The sequence below is a fragment of the Schistocerca nitens genome, chromosome 5, assembly GCF_023898315.1.
Source record: "Schistocerca nitens isolate TAMUIC-IGC-003100 chromosome 5, iqSchNite1.1, whole genome shotgun sequence".
In the NCBI taxonomy this organism is placed as follows: domain Eukaryota; kingdom Metazoa; phylum Arthropoda; class Insecta; order Orthoptera; family Acrididae; genus Schistocerca; species Schistocerca nitens.
The window spans coordinates 94837941-94855784 of record NC_064618.1 but is presented as its reverse complement, the minus strand read 5'-3'; the positions used below and the strand labels follow the sequence as shown (position 1 = coordinate 94855784).

At 38.5% G+C, this 17844-nt stretch overlaps 1 protein-coding gene across 2 annotated transcripts in view; it reads right to left on the bottom strand.

Annotated features, from left to right (window-relative positions):
- LOC126259562 (kinesin-associated protein 3) overlaps positions 1 to 17844 on the bottom strand; it is a 212163-nt gene that overhangs the window by 111580 nt on the left and 82739 nt on the right. The window lies entirely within an intron of this gene.

Below are 17844 nucleotides of genomic sequence, written 5' to 3'. Positions count from 1 at the left end.
GCTTAAGAATTTTTGCAGAAAAAAAAACCAAATTTTTTACAAACATTAAAAATGCACTGAAATTTCTGAAAACAACTAACCAAGTTGAAAAAGATTTAAAAAATTAAATATCTTTGGGAAGATAATATGAGAAAATGGTTTGAAAGAAGCTGCTATGGAGGAGATGGATACATAAAATGGGAATGGAATATGGTATAACTAAAATTTTATAAAATGCCTGTCTAAAACAATAGTGATGCCAGAACATCATCAATATCCAAATGAATGTCTATCATTAAATTACAGTTAAGATAAATTAGAAATACTAGAAAGGCAGATCATTAGGAAAATATCAGACGCATGAAAAACTGTGGAAGGTCTGTAAAGGCCTACACTGAACTCTCAGCATATTTGGGGAGAGACTGCTTGTTAGTGCAGATGTGATGGCCATGAGGGTTAGGTTATATGGAAGGGACTTCATGATGTGGAATTGCTGACAGCTGTCAAAATGGAAGTGCTGTTGATCATTGGTGGGTTTGATGTGGACAGAGGTACTGATGGAGCTATCCATGAGGTGGAGGTTGACATTAGGGAATATGTCTTGTTAAGCTGATGAGGACCCAATGAAGCAAATGAAGGAGAAGGTGTAGAGGTTTTGGAGGATTGTGGACAGAGAATCCACACTCCTGATCCAGATCATGAAGACACCTCAGTGTCTCAGATCCAGGTGAGGCATTTGGGTTCTGGATGGCTAGGAAGAATTCCTTTAGATCAGGGCTTCACAACATACGTGCTCGTGGAGCAAGCTGTGAGCAGCAAGGCGCGAGCACGGAGCAGCGCGAGCACGCTACCCCCACTACCGGACCAGAGCGGAGAGTGGGGAGAGTCACGTGGGGCACACAACAGCTGCCGCCAGTCAATGTAAATCCGCGGCCATCTGCAGGGATATCACTCACGAATTATTACTGCGACAAATGAAACAAATAAAAGAGAATGTACACATGCCACATAATTTTATTAGCTTAGTGTATGCCTCTACATTCGCATTAATTTGTGAACTGTTACACAATAAAAGGTGTCACTGAAGTGTGGTATTCTCAGTTATCTTGTACTTTTTGCCCTTTACAATTGCGTCTATGTTTGGAGTAATTGTTCTTGTGCATTTTAGGCGCAGCGTGCAGTTTAAATTTCGATCAGACAACGCATTTCTCAGGCGCGTCTTGTTACATTTCATTGCAGAGAACAGTTGTTCACAAACATACGTGGAACCGAACATTGATATTATTGTAGCCACCAGTTTGTGCAAACGAGTAAATCTATCCTGAGGGAAGTGTCTGTAGAATTCCAAAATGTTTTTCTCGTTCTGAAATTTGTCTCCGTATTCTCTGTCACACTGCAGGTCAATAATTTCTTGCTGCAGCTCAGGACTAATCTCTTAAATATTCGCTGAATACGGAGAGAACAGATCAAAATCACTGTCTAGTGCTGTCAGATCTTGAAAGCACTGATCAACTAAACTATGTGAATAACGTTCACAGTCTTTGTGAAAATCTTGCATGGATGATAATTTAGGAAAATGAGCTAGGTTTCCTGTTTCGAGCTGACTCACCCAAAGTGTCAATTTCATTTTAAAATCTCGTATTCGATCTATGAAATGATTAATTAGCAGATCTTTACCTTGTAGTAAAATGTTCAAAGCATTCAGATGGCTAGTTAAATCTGCTAAGAACGCGAGATCACATTCAAACGTGCACGCGCATTTCCCCTCCCTCCCCTCCCTCCCTACTCCGCGACCTTGCACCTGCTCGCGAGCATGTGCGTGAGCAGACGCGAGTACTCGCGCTCAAAACCGGCCAGTTGTTAAGCCCTGCTTTAGATGGTACATGAATAGGCTGGCATAGAATTGTGTCGTGCAAGTTCCTATGGCTGTACCATAGATTTGTTTGTGGGTTATGAATTCAAAGGAGAAGTAATTGTGGATGAGGATATAGTTGGTCATGGTGACAATGATGGAGGTTGTAGGTTTCAAGTCACTCCGGTGTTGGGGAAGGTAGTGCTCAAAGGCAGCAAGACCACGGGTGTAGGGGATGTTAGTGTTGGACTTAGTCCAATAGCTTACCCAACAGTCTAGTTTTAACTGTGTCTATTCACTGCTCAACACTTCCTCTGTGTGACGTGTAGCAGTCTATCCTAAATCCTATTATTATTCCATACCAGATACCCTTGTCAGATTATGTACATAGAGAATAAGAACAGTCCTATCACACTTCCCTGAAACACTCCTGATGATACCCTTGTCTCAGATGAACACTTGCTGTCAAAGACAATGTACTGGGTTCTATTACTTAAAATGTGTTTGAGCCAGTCGCACAGCTGGGAACTGTTTTGATACGTTCAGATCTTTGTTAACAGTTAGCAGTGGGGAACTATGTCAAATGCCTTCTGAAAATCTAGGTATATAGAATCTGCCCTTTGCCCTTCACCAATAGTTCACAGCATATCATGTGAGAAAAGGGCAAACAGGGTTTCACACAATGGGTGCTTTCTACATATGTGGTGATTTGTGGAAGAAAGCTTTTCTGTCTCAAGGAAATTTATTATATTCTAACATAGAATATGTTTAAGAATTCTGTAGCAAACCGATGTTAAGGACATTGTTCTATAATTTTGCGGGTCCATCCTTTTATCCTTCTTATAAACAGGAGCCACCTGCACTTTTTTTGTCACATGGACTTTGAGTTGGGTGAGAGATTTGTGATAAATGCAAGCTAAACAAGGGGCAATTCCGTACAGTACTCTTTGTAGAAGTAAAGTGAGATTCAATCTTAACCTGGTGACTTATTTGTTTTAAAACCCTTTAGCTGCTTCTCTACACCAGGGACATCTATTACTATGCCCCATCTCTGTGTGATGGTCAAATGATAGCATGTCTGTACACTCCTCCAGAATGAATTCTCTCTTAAACATGGAATTTAAAGCTTTAATTCTCCTTTTGATGCTACACCATACTGACTGACAAGTCACTGGATAGAGGCCTTCAAGCCAGTTAGTAATTTTACATAGAGCCAGAATTTCCACGGGTTCTCAAAAAGATCTTTTGCCAAGATATAAAGATGAAAGTAGTTGTATGCTTTGCGCATTGATCTTTTTTTGAACGCATGAATTTCTACTACCTTTTCTACACACACATACATACTCCACAAGCCACCATACGGTGCATAGTGGAGGATACCCTGTACCACTACTAGTCATTTCCTTTCCTGTTCATCTAGAAAACAGAATGAGAACAATTTTCTATATGTCTTTGTACAAGCCCTAATTTCTATCTTATCTTTGTGGCCCTTAAACAAAATGTTTTCTGGCAGATGTAGAACTGTTCTGCTTTCAGCTTCAAATCACAGTTAATAAATTTTCTCAATAGTGTTCCTCAAAAAGAATGTCACCTGTTGACATTTCCACGTTCTTTTTTGAACTGAGTGTGGAACAATACTGGCTTCCTCAGCATTTTCTGAATGTTGTTTGGTCCATCTTTAATCCACTTATTCAGCACATGCTTCTTCAGAGCACAATTTACTATCAGTTTAAACTTTGCCCATTTTTCAGTCTATCTTATAAGAGAAGTCACAGGGCCAGTATTGCCTCATGAGTTGCCACATTTCTCTGGAAACCCTGTAAATAATTTATGTAAGTATTTTGCAATAATGGTTTACTGGACTGATAGTCTGATAATGTGTGTGTATGTGAGTGCTGCCTTCTTTGGAATTAGAAGTATTACCTTATTCTTGAAATCTGAAGGTGTTTCACCTGTCTCATATATCTTTTAAACTGTATGGAATACTTTTGTCATGGCTGGCCCTCACAAGAATCTCAATAAATCTGAAGGAATGTCATCTACACCAGAGTCTTTGTTATAAGTTAGGTATTTCAGTGCTTTGTCAAATTCTCCTCTTACCATCGTATCGGCACTCTCATCTTCATCTATTACCTCTTCCCTTTCTATAACACTGTCTTCAAATTTATTTCCCTTGGGTTCTACACTAAAAAAAGGAAGCATTGCAAATTGTGTACAAACATTTTACTGTGTAGGAAAGTTTTATAATGATAAGCTCCAGACCAAAATCCATAATGATCTTCTGAGGATATTTAAACTGGTGCATTCTTGTAGTGAACACGATTTAGAAGTTTATGGTGGTTGTCAAATTACAAGAGCTGTTCCTTGTTGCCTAAATCAGGGTACATAATACATGCATCCACTTTCATGTGATGACAACTGGAGTATTACATGGACAGTTTTCATGTTTACACACTATCCACCAAATACTGTGTAACAGAAAAACTTTATTCTTAGCATGTTGTTGGGGTTCCTAGTATACTTATTTATTTTTACCTATTTTACTCTTGGAATTGGGCCAACAGTATTGTCGGACAACTCAAGTTGCCATAAACCATATGCACTTTCAGTTGTTCATTTTCTGATAGTATTTCAATATGACAGCTACCTGTACTATGGAAAGACATGAAAAGAAAACTATACAATCAAAGACTTACAATGACATGAATCAAAACTATGAACTACATGAAACTTTCAACTGTCAAAAACAACAAATATTAAATAGCAATACCATGAAGGTAGAAAAATTAAGTACCAGTACAATCACTTGCCAATCAGTTCCGCACACAGTAGCAATAGATGACAGCAGTAAGAATTACAAACAGTTTATGGTGAGGGAGAGAGTGAGGAAGGGAGGGAGGAGTAAAAATAATTATTAAATGTTATTCAGGAATAAAGATTTCTTAATATAGAATGAAAGCACCACTTATAGTGAGCTTGCCCTAATATCACTAATTTAAGAAGAATGTAATATACTTTTTTCATCAAACAATGGAAAATCTGGGATAGAATAATAATATGAATAAGGAAAGATTGCTATTCATCACACACAGGAAGTGTTGAGCAGTGGATAGGCACAGTTAAAAGTAGACTGTTGGGTAAGCTATTGGACTAAGTCCAACAGTAACATCTCCTAGCCATCTCTACACCTTCTCCCTCATTTGCTTCACCTGGTCCTCACCCAACAAGCCACTTTCCTTAATGTCTACATTCGCCTTGTGTATATCTCTGTCAGTACCTCCACCACCATTAAACCTACCGGTCATCAACAATACATCCATTTTGACAGTAATCCACCCTTTCACATGAAGAAGTCCCTTCCATACAGCCTATATTGTAATTGTATCTGCAGTGAAAAACAGCCTATCTCCAAATATGCCAAGTGTCTCACTGGGGCCTTTGCACACCAAAATTACCCTCACCATGCTGTCCAGAAACAGATCTCCTGCACTTAGTCTCCACAGTCACCTACCATGCCCCACATACCCATTGAGGGCTACAAAGGAGTGCCCCCATGTTAACCCAGTACTTCCCAGGATTGGAGCATCTGAATTATGTTCACAGCCAGGGTTTTCACTACCTCTTGTCATGTCCTGAAATGATGAATATCATCCCCACTCTTCCCATAGTGGTGTTCCACTACCAATCAAATCCACGCAATATTCTTGTCCATCCCTATTCCCCTCTTGTTCACAACCCTTCCCCCACAGTTCATATCCCCGTAATAGACCTAAATGTAACACCTGTTCCATAATCCTTCCACTACCACCTATTCCAGTCCTATAACAAGCTTCTTCAACCCCACCAATGCCAGGGGCACCTGTAGAAGCACACGTGCTGTACCAACTTAGCAGCAAGCACTGTGTGGCCTTCTACGTGGGCATGATGACTAACAGGCTGTCTGTCCATGGGAATGGCTACAGCTAAACTGTGACCAAGAGATAGCTGGATCACCCAAGGCTGCTCCCTAGTTATGTCATCCTTCTCCTTTGGTCAATGAATAGAATGTTACTGCTTCTCCGAAGAATAATGCTGGTTAAGGGAATTTATGAGACTCTCTCTCTACTCTTGAAATTATTTTGTACTCGAAGAATACTTTTAGTTCAGTCATGGTATATTTCAACTTCCACAAAAAATGGATTCACCACTTCTCATGCAAATATTCGAACTCGTGAGAGTCAACCAAGTTGTCAAACATTAGACTCTATCAGGATACATTTACAACAAGGTTGGTTTAATAACCACCAGAAAATATGAACATATCTCGCTTCTAGCAAGTACAACACATGAATTACTTAAAAGTCTAATCTCAATTTTTCATTTGTTTTTAACAATCATCACAATCACGAAACCAGCAAAGAATAGCACAGGCTCTTCTCTACACACACACTGAAACACTATGGATCGTAGAGCAGGTATTTGTCAGCTGCCGGACACGGAAATTTTCGAAGCACTACATATTCCTCCCCCTCCCCAAAGTGTGCATCTTTCCGGATGTACACATATCTTTTTCCCCTACAACCCTTGGCAGTTCTTACATCCTTTTCATGTCTAACTTCATTGTTTGTGTATTCGTATTTCTTTGTGTGTATGCGGAAGTGTTTTTTTTGTAGTCTGATTCTTCAGCCTTCTTATCTGAAGATATGTTGTAGGTTATTGGAAACCACGGAAACCAGGAAGGACTTCTGCAATAGAAGTAGATGAATATGGAAAGAGGGAAAAAAATAGATAGGTCCTCAAACGAGAAGTAAGAAAGGAAATAAAGGTAGATGTGGTTGCTAAGATCGAAGAAGAGAAAGAAGACAGCCCTAAAAACAGGAAACCCTTTTCACCCCCCTTCCCCAGGATCCCAACCTCGCTGGTGAGAAGCCAGAGGAGGTATGGTGTTAAATCATATCCTACAGAACTGACATTCCCATCTTCACCCTTGAGGTCCCCAAAGAAAATCTTAGCTACCCTATGGAACTGGCAAATGGTGAAGAATCAGGCACACTTGTTTGCAAAGGTCATTTGAAAGGTGTGATGTGTGTTTTGTGTTAGTCATGATTTATTTGTTAGTGTAAATCGTGCTTTTACCTACACTACCCACCCCTTTTCTACATCGATACAAACAAATATTCTGTACCAAGTATAAAATTATATATTCCATTATCACAGTCATTTAAATTGGTCACACAATGATATGTTTTCAACAAATATAATATTACATTTAGTTTACTACGAAAAATATACTTCAATGACTTTAACTTGATTATCTTGCATTCAGTGAGAGAATGGTATTCTCACTATTTCAGAAATTATTTTGGAAGTTATGTGCCAGGTATGGTTCTCCCTACTTACTTAGAACTATGTGACAAAAAAAGGATTACCAGGAAGCTTTCAAGAAAACCATTTTTGGAATCATTGTAATTATGATTCATATTAATAGAATATACAAATTTAATGACGTTAATTTCACCCCGACTTCTGCCCACAGATTTGTGCAGAACACTGGTGAAAAGATCATTTACAAGGACTAATTCAGCAAAAATAAAACCTAACTCTAGGTGGAGACCGCGTCTACTGCTGTTGGCATTACAATCGAAACCGGGGGAGAGAATGGCGGGCAAGGCAAATTGAATCTTATTTCAGGGATAATATGCGTACCAATTCCCACCTCATGTCACCACCTAGTAAAGTCAGGATAAGTTGGGGCGAGCCGGTACGAGTCATGAAGACAGGTAGGAGCATCCCTGGAATAACCAAGGAAGATGCAGTCAAAATTCCTAGTGGGCACAACCCCCTCACAACCAAGGATGGCACAGTCAAAATTCGTAACGGGCACAGCCCTCTAACAACCGAGGATGAGGCAGTCACAAACCAGGAGGTGTTAACCCAGTTGATAACTGTGGTAATTCATTTAAAATAAGTTCAAAGTCTTTAATTTCCATTGCTCATAAAGTATGTTTTTCATGGCAGTAGGTGTGGCATAATTTCCCAATTTCTTTCATAACTCTCTCACATGGATTCGAGGATGGGTTATAGTTGGATATTAATACTTGACGAATATCTTCCCAAACTAGAAATTCTTTAAATTCATTACTGACAAATTGTGGTCCATTATCTGTAAGAAATCATTTTGGTTTTCCCACCTCCAGAAATTACTGTTGCAAACAATGTATAACTGTCTGTGTACTTGCTCTTTTGATAGGATATAACTTAAAATATTTTGACCAGCACTCTATGTGAAATAAAAAGTATGACACTTCTCCCTTTCCTTTAGGAACCGGTCCAAAACAATCTGCAGCTGTAAGATCGTGTAATGATTTAGGAATAATTGGATACATTTTGTATTTAACATGAGTGTTACTCTCTTTCACCTTCTGACAGATTTCACAGGTCCTAATTAAAGATGCTACTTTATGTCCTAGCTTCTTAAAATAATAGAACTTATTCAAATGAGCTATACAATTTTTTATTCCGAAGTGTCCATCTCCTGTATGAATATACCACACAATTTCGTCTTCCATTAACTTCGGAAAGCAAATGCGCCAATGTTGATCAGTTATACTGTCTCTCTAAAAGAAAATTATGCCCTATAATTTTCCACTTTCCTGCTTGATTAGGAGGTACGGAATTCCTGATACACATAGCAAACATTTCTGTAAAATAGGGATCATGATGGACGTTTTCTGTTATTCTTCAGGCCATCTCTTGTCTGGTGTGTGGATATTCTACTGTCATAAAATTAATTGCAAAAATTACGCCGGGTCCCTCCGTACATTTTAACTCTTCCATGCCTACTGGTAACCTAGACAAAGCGTCTGGTACAATATTCTCAGAACCTTTTACATACTGTATCCAAATGTCATATTCCTGTAGGAACAACATCAATCACATTAATCTACTATGTAACAACCGACTACTCATTAAAAAAGATAGAGCTTGATGGTCTGTATAGACATGCATTTCTGACCCCCATACTAGTGTTTGGAATTTCTGGATACTCCACACTGTTGCCAATGTCTTTCTTTTTTTTCAGTAGCTGTGTAGTTTAATTCATGTTTATTAAGACTACAGCTAGCAAAAGCTATGGATCTATCATTTACATTATCTAGACCCCACTCTCCTTGAACAAGTTCTGCTGCGATACCATAATCAGATGCAATGGTTGAAATTTTAAATGGCTCATCCATACTCGGATGATGTAATATGGGTGATTCTACCAGTGCTCTTTTTACATTTTCAAACCTGTCATTTGCCTCTTGATCCCAAACCCACCGTATTCCCTTTCTTAATAAACGTAAAATTATTGGGTCATTCAGTTCTTGACCTTGTACATACCATCTATAGTATCCAGCCATTCCTATAAATCCCTTCAACTGTCACATTTCTAGGGGGTGGACATTCTTTAATAGCTTTTATGCACTCAGGATCCAGTCTAATCCCCTGCACCCCTACAATATGCCCTAGAAACGTAAGCTCTTGTCACGCAAAGTGCAATTTAGACAATTTCACTGTAATACCTTTTTCTTTAAATTTTTTCAGGGTCTTACTCAAGGTTAGACAATGTTCCTCCCAGGTAGCAGAGATTATGAGGATATCATCTACATATATTATTAAATCCTTCAATAAATCTCTTCCTAATGCCTCATCCAGAGCACGAATAAATATGGATACTGAGATATTTAGTCTGAACGGTAACACACTGAAATGATATGATTTACCATTGAACAGAAACGCTGTACACTTCTTTGATTCAGGATGTAGCCTAATTTGCTAATATCCCACCATCAGGGCCATTATGCTAAAAAACCTTGCTTTTTCAAATTTAGATAATAATTCATCAATGCTAATTGGTGTGTCTCATTCTGTCTCTATATGTTTATTCAATGTAGGCACGTTTAACACTAATCGCACACCTCCTGTAACCTTTTTATACCACTACTAAAGGGTTATTCATGATGCTAGAACTACGTTCTATTATATTGTTGTCAATCATTTTGTCAATTTCCTCCTTAACTGCTTCTTTCAAACTTATCAGTATTGGATATGGCTTACAGAAAAATGGAGTGTCATCTTTGATTTTAAACTTACATATGTCATCGCTGATGTTACTGGGACGATCGGAAAATACTACTTCATATTCCATTAGAATTTTATATAAATCCAATTTTTGTTCACTGGTTAATATTAGAGATTCATTAACTTTGTTTTGTATGTCAGCTCAATGTGATATGCCATTTATTATCAATCTCTGGTGACAATCGTGCTGTAGCAATTAATCGTAAACATTAACATTCAGTTGTCTGTCTTGCAATGTAATTATCGATTACAAATGGTATCCAACATTTACTGTCACGTTTACCAAAGCAAAGAAGATTTTCCTCGAAATTCAATATGATGTTAAATTCTACTAACCAATCTAGGCCAAATAAAACATCCTTTTCTATTATTAAAAGTGTTTGACGAAATCTGATATTTCCGATGTGGCTGTTCACTTGGGTTTCATCTTTCACAACCTTACTTTTTGTTCCGGTTATACCAACTATGTAAACTCCAGTTACTGGTAACAGTAGTAAATAATGCTTAATCTGTAATGTGTTAAAGAACACTCTAGAAATACGCGACACCTCACTCCCTGAGTCTATAAATATGTTAACTTCAGAAGTCTCCATGGTTCCTACTATTATTGGTTGTGGATTTCTGGTAGTAAAGCTTGGTTCTTCCAGTAACAACCATTCCTTTGTAGGTATTTTGTGTGTGAAATTAACATACTTATTATGAACTACGCCTCTCTACAACCTGGGCTCCGGCCCTGGATCCAGATTGCAATGTGTTTTCCTCATTATTAGTAATCACTGGTTGGTTACCAAATCAGGGTACTACGTTACTACTTTGTGCTCTATTATTACTTGGCACAAATTCCTGCAAAGTTATTGGAGATAATTCAAAGGTGGATGCTGCTTCTGATAATCATCATTGCCATTATTTCTGTTGCACTTGTGTACTCTAGCTAAGTTGGCCCTATGGTTTTTTTTTAAATTATTACTACTATTCCTTTTGTAATTAAGATTTTTCACTTTGGTGTGTGCTCTTGTTGCAGTCCTTATTTAAAGGCATCAAGTACATCCACAAAGGACAACAATTCTACTGTTTTCCAGCCACTACACAAGATGTCTTGTCTTGCATAAATAGGTAAGCGTCTGATTAAAATTTGAACTAACCCCTCTTGTTCCATTGGCTTATCTAAGTACTTCACCTGCATTAAATGCCAGTCAAAATACTTTCTCATTGTTCCCCATGTATTATTGTAATACTTTGGGTCCCACAAATCTAATATTAGTTTTTCCTGCGCACTAGTGGACCAGTATTTTTCCTTAAATTTCTTCTGGAAGTCTCCCAAGAAGAGAAGTTCTTGATATTTACAGCACTCCACTCTCCAGTTTCCCCTAAAAGGTATTCAACAGCAAATTCAATCTTTTTCGAATCTTCCCAGTTCTTCGGCAAGGCTTAGTTCAATCTTTTCAGAAAATGAGTGGGATGTACTTCCCATCTGGCTTAAAATTAGAAAATTGCCTAGATAACTATGAATTGGCTCCACATTGTAAATCTGTCATTACCTAACTAGTCAATACCACATTAGAAGTCATCCTCTTATCTACCTTGCCCTGAATAAGTTTGAATTCTTTCCACAATTCATTCATACCTTTCTTGGTATCACTGAGTTCAGAAGATAAGGCAGGAGATTCGTTCTCGGAGATTACTCTCGCGGCAACTTTTCAGTCACTTATTTCCTCTACCTGTTCCTCCAGACTACTTATATTTATTAAGTCTGAGGCTGCTAGTTTCTCTTTAAAGTTTCTTTCCATGTTATCTGCTCAAGTGTTAACACCTTCAATTTCCGATTGGACTATTGGTATTAACTCTCTCTCAGATTGTGCAATCTTTGCTTTTCAGCATCAAATGCAACATTACATAAATTTTGAAATGATCCTAACTTCTAAGTTCAGATTCTACATTATTACATTTATCTTCAATATCAAATTCTAACTTCTTTGTCAAGTCCTGAAATTGCTCATTATATCTCTGATTAAAGTCAGTGAACAGTTGATTTACGTGACAGCTTAAAGAACTAGTTAGTTCACCTTTCAAATCTATTTTAAAATTTTCTACTTTAGTAGTTAAAGCGTCAAATTCAGTTTTCAAATTTCCCATGCCTTCACATAAATGGCTAAATTCCTTACTTTGTTCATCTAATTTAGCACTTAACATTCCTAAAGTTTCATTCTGAACATCCAATTTATTATTAAATCGAGTATTCACTGAATCTAATTTAAGACACTGAGCATTTAAAGTTGTATTCAGTTCTTTTCTTAAAGAAGCATTTTGAGCAGTTGAATCTGTCCTCTGGTTGTCGTATCTCTTCTTAGTCTAATACGTCGGGTCTTCTTTCCATTCTTTTAATGTTAATACTTCCTTACGTCTTTCCCTTTGCTGCATTCACAAATTTTCTTTTTCATTTGATTTCTGGGCTAAATCACGTTTCTCGTAACTGTTTTCTCGTCTTGTTATATTCAGTTGCTATGGCAACATGCAAATCCATTTTTCTCATTTTCATCTCTAATTCCCATTTTTTCGGGTCCTTTTTCACTGGTCGTCACATTCTAATGCATTAGACGACAAGAAGCGATGTGCAGGTGGTTTGCAAACTTCCCACCTCTCTCCCATAGGTTTACTTACTTGGTATGCACAGCCAATCTTCTTCTCTGGATAGTCGATCTCCAAAAACTTCTTTGCCGAAGAGTAATGCTGGTTAAGGGAATTTATGAGACTCTCTCTCTACTCTTGAAATAATTTTGTACTCGAAGAATACTTTCAGTTCAGTCATGAACCATGGACCTTGCCGTTGGTGGGGAGGCTTACGTGCCTCAGCGATACAGATGGCCATACCGTAGATGCAACCACAACGGAGGGGTATCTGTTGAGAGGCCAAACAAACGTGTGGTTCCTGAAGAGGGGCAGCAGCCTTTTCAGTAGTTGCAGGCGCAACAGTCTGGATGACTACTGATCTGGCCTTGTAACACTAACCAAAACAGCCCCTTCTGTGCTGGTATTGCGAACAGCTGAAACTACGGCCGTAATTTTTCCCGAGGGCATGCAGCTTTACTGTATGGTTAAATGACGATGGCGTCCTCTTGGGTAAAATATTCCGGAGGTAAAATAGTCCCCCATCCGGATCTCCGGGCCGGGACTACACAAGAGGACGTCGTTATCAGGAGAAAGAAAACTGGCGTTCTAAGGATCGCAGTGTGGAATGTCGGATCCCTTAATCGGGCAGGTAGGTTAGAAAATTTAAAAAAGGGAAATGGATAGGTGAAAGTTAGATATAGTGGGAATTAGTGAAGTTCGGTGCAGGAGGAACAAGACTTTTGGTCAGGTGAATACAGGGTTATAAATACAAAATCAAATAGAGGTAATGCAGGAGTAGGTTCAATAATGAATTAAAAAAATAGGAGTGCGGGTAAGCTACTACAAACAAGATAGTGAACGCATTATTGTGGCCAAGATAGACACGAAGCCCATGCCTACTACAGTAGTACAAGTTTTTATGCCAACTAGCTTTGCAGATGATGAAGAAATTGATGAAATGTATGATGAGATAAAAGAAATTATTCAGGTAGTGAAGGGATACAAAAATTTAATAGTCATGGGTGACTGGAATTCGAGAGTAGGAAAAGGGATAGAAGGAAACACAGCAGGTGAATATGGATTGGGCATAATAAATGAAACAGGAAACCATCTGATAGAATTTTGCACAGAGCATAACTTAATCATAGCTAACACTTGGTTCAAGAATCATAAAAGAATGTTGTATACGTGGAAGAGGCCTGGAGATACTGGAAGGTTTCAGATAGATTACATAATGATAAGACAGAGATTTAGGAACCAGGTTTTAAATTTTAAGACATTTCCAGGGACAGATGTGGACTCTGACCGCAATCTATTGGTTATGAACTGTAGATTAAAACTGAAGAACCTGCAAAAAGGTGGGAATTTAAAGAGATGAGACCTGGATAAACTGAAAGAACCAGAGGTTGTACAGAGTTTCAGGAAGAGCATAAGGGAACAATTGACAGGAATGGGGGAAAGAAATACAGTAGAAGAAGAACGGGTAGCTCTGAGAGATGAAGTAGTGAAGGCAGCAGAGGATCACGTAGGTAAAAAGACGAGAGCTAGTAGAAATCCTCGGGTAACAGAAGAAATATTGAATTTAATTGATGAAAGGAGAAAATATAAAAATGCAGTAAATGAAGCAGGCAAAAACGATTACAAACGTCTCAAAAATGAGATCGACAGAAAGTGCAAAATGGCTAAGGGGTGGGGGGGTTGGCTAGAAGACAAATGTAAGGATGTAGAGGCTTATCTCACTAGGGGTAAGATAGATACTGCCTACAGGAAAATTAAAGAGACCTTTGGAGAAAAGAGAGCCACTTGAATGAATATCAAGAGCTCAGATGGAAACCCAGTTCCAAGCAAAGAAGGGAAAGCAGAAAGGTGGAAGGAGTATATAGAGGGTCTATACAAGGGCGATGTACTTGAGGACAATATTATGGAAATGGAAGAGGATGTAAATGAAGATGAAATGGGAGATACGATACTACGTGAAGAGTTTGACAGAGCACTGAAAGGCCTGAGGCGAAACAAGGCCCCAGGAGTAGACAACACTCCATCAGAATGACTGACAGCCTTGGGAGAGCAGTCCTGACAAAACTCTACCATCTGGTGAGCAAGTGGTATGAGACAGGCGAAATACCCTCAGACTTCAAGAAGAATATAATAATTCCAATCCCAAAGAAAGCAGGTGTTGACAGATGTGAAAATTACCGAACTACCAGTTTAATAAGTCACAGCTGCAAAATACTAACGCGAATTCTTTACAGACAAATGGAAAAACTGGTAGAAGCCGACCTCGGGAAAGATCAGTTTGGATTCCGTAGAAATGTTGGAACACGTGAGGCAATACTGACCTTACGACTTATCTTAGAAGAAAGATTAAGGAAAGGCAAACCTACGTTTCTAGCATTTGTAGACTTAGAGAAAGCTTTTGACAATGTTGACTGGAATACTCTCTTTCAAATTCTAAAGGTGGCAGGGGTAAAATACAGGGAGCAAAAGGCTATTTACAGTTTGTACAGAAACCAGATGGCAGTTATAAGAGTCGAGGGACATGAAAGGGAAGCAGTGGTTGGGAAGGGAGTGAGACAGGGTTGTAGCCTCTCCCAGATGTTATTCAATCTGTATATTGAGTAAGCAGTAAAGGAAACAAAAGAAAAATTCTGAGTTGGTATTAAAATCTATGGAGAAGAAATAAAAACTTTGAGGTTGGCCGATGACATTGTAATTCTGTCAGAGACAGCAAAGGACTTGGAAGAGCAGTTGAACGGAATGGACAGTGTCTTGAAAGGAGGGTATAAGATGAACATCAACAAAAGCAAAACGAGGATAATGGAATGTAGTCGAATTAAGTAGGGTGATGCTAAGGGAGTTAGATTAGGAAATGAGACACTTAAAGTAGTAAAGGAGTTATGCTATTTGGGGAGCAAAATAACTGATGATGGTCGAAGCAGAGAGGATATAAAATGTAGACTGGCAATGGCAAGGAAATTGTTTCTGAAGAAGAGAAATTTGTTAACATCGATGGTTAGATTTAAGTGTCAGGAAGTTGTTTCTGAAAGTATTTCTATGGAGTGTAGCCATGTATGGAAGTGAAACATGGACGATAAATAGTTTGGACAAGAAGAGAATAGAAGCTTTCGAAACATGGTGCTACAGAAGAATGCTGATGATTAGATGGGTAGATCACATAACTAATGAGGAGGTATTGAAGAGAATTGGGGAGAAGACGAGTTTGTGGCACAACTTGACAAGAAGAAGGGTTTGGTTGGTAGGCCATTTTCTGAGGCATCAAGGGATCACAAATTTAGCATTGGAGGGCAGCATGGAGGGTAAAAATCGTAGAGGGAGACCAAGAGATGAATACACTAAGCAGATTCAGAAGGATGTAAGTTGCAGTAAGTACTGGGAGATGAAGAAGCTTGCACAGGATAGAGTAGCATGGAGAGCTGCATCAAACCAGTCTCAGGACTGAAGACCACAACAACAACAACAACATGGTATATTTCAACTTCCACAAAAAACAGATTCACCACTTCTCATATAAACATTCAAACTCGTGAGAGTCAACCAAGTTGTCAAACATTAGACTCTATTAGGATACATTTACAACAGGGTTGGTTTAATAACCACCAGAAAATATGCACGTCTTGCTTCTAGCAAGTCCAACACATGAATTACTTAAAAGTCTAACTCATTTCTTCATTTGTTCTTAACAATCATCACAGTCACTAAACCAGCAAAGAATAGCACGGGCTCTTCTCTACACATACACTGAGACTCTATGGATCATAGAGCAGGTACATGTCAGCCACCGTTCGGCTGCCGCATCCACATTTTGCTTGTGACTGTTTTTAGATCTGCTCACACAAACATGCAATGCACAGTAGGTTGGATTCATCTCTCTCATACTTCTATTTAAAATATCGTGAGTTCGAGATGGAGGAAAGCCAAGTGGTTCTATAATTTACATGGAAATTCTCTAAGCACTACAATGTCATGTATTATGAAGAAGATATGGACATTTTCTACAAAAATACTAAGTTAATTTCTTCATCATGTTCAATTCCATGGTAATGGTTGTGGCCCAAGAATGTGATGTAATCCCGGACAAGTCAGGATTGGAACTGGAGTTGGACTAATGTTTTTGCTGCCCGAGTTAGATTGGAATATGTGTCGTTATAATTACGTTCAGTCTACATGACCACTTATAATGCATTCATGATAACTGCACTGTCAGTTGAAATCTAGATGTTCAATGCAATAAAAAAGGCAGGTAATGCTGACCTCCTTTCTGTCCTGAGTAAGTTTCTATAATAAACTTCTTATACTTTACATACATATATAGCCAAGGCCTAAGGATTTATAATGTTCCTAATTTTGTAGGCTTCCGAAAGTGATAAATTAATTTGTTGAAACCCGTAAAGCAAAATAAAAATATAGTTGTGACGGATGAGTGAATTTTATTATGAAATATATACTACATTTGCTTAAAATTACAGCCATGAATAAAATAATAAATATACCGACACTAATGCATGCAAATGTTGCCAACAGTAAAAATACAAGGGGGACCCAAAAATAACTGAAATTTGTGTTATTTTGCACTTTTACTGAACTCCACATTCAAAGTACTTTAGTTCCATTCAGAATGTTGTCCATGTGCATTAATGCTCTTGTCTCAATGCTTTTGTCACTGCTGAAAACAGTTTTGAAACTCTTGAGGCAAGATACTGTTCAAAACCATTAGCCTGTTTTCTGTGATGTCATCCACATCACTGAATTGCTTTCCTTTCAGAGTTTGCTTCTCCTGTTGAAACAAAAAAAAAGTCAGCTGGAGCCAAATGGGGTGAGTAAGGTGGATGAAGCACAAGCACCATGTTGTTTTTTGCCATAAACTGTCAGACTATCAGAGTTGCGTGGATTGTCTGGTCGTTTTCATCGCACCCTCTCTCGTAAAATTTGTAACACATCTGGATGAAAATGTCGATTTACTGTTTGTACTGGGGGAATGAACTCCTTGCGGACAATGTCATTGACATAAGAAACAAATCAACATTGTTTCACAATGGATCACGTTTGACGTGCTTTCCTGGGTTGTGGTGACACTTGAGTTTTCCACAACACGGCGCTTGCTTTGACTCTGGATTGTACCCTTGGCACCAACTGTCATCCCCAGTCACAATTCCTTTCAGAAAATCTGGATCGTTCCATGCTACACTCTTCAAGTTACAGTAAACATTCACATGGTTTTCTGTTTGGTCATCTGTAAGCAACTGAAGAACAAATTTTGCAGGCACCCATCTCATGTGCAAATA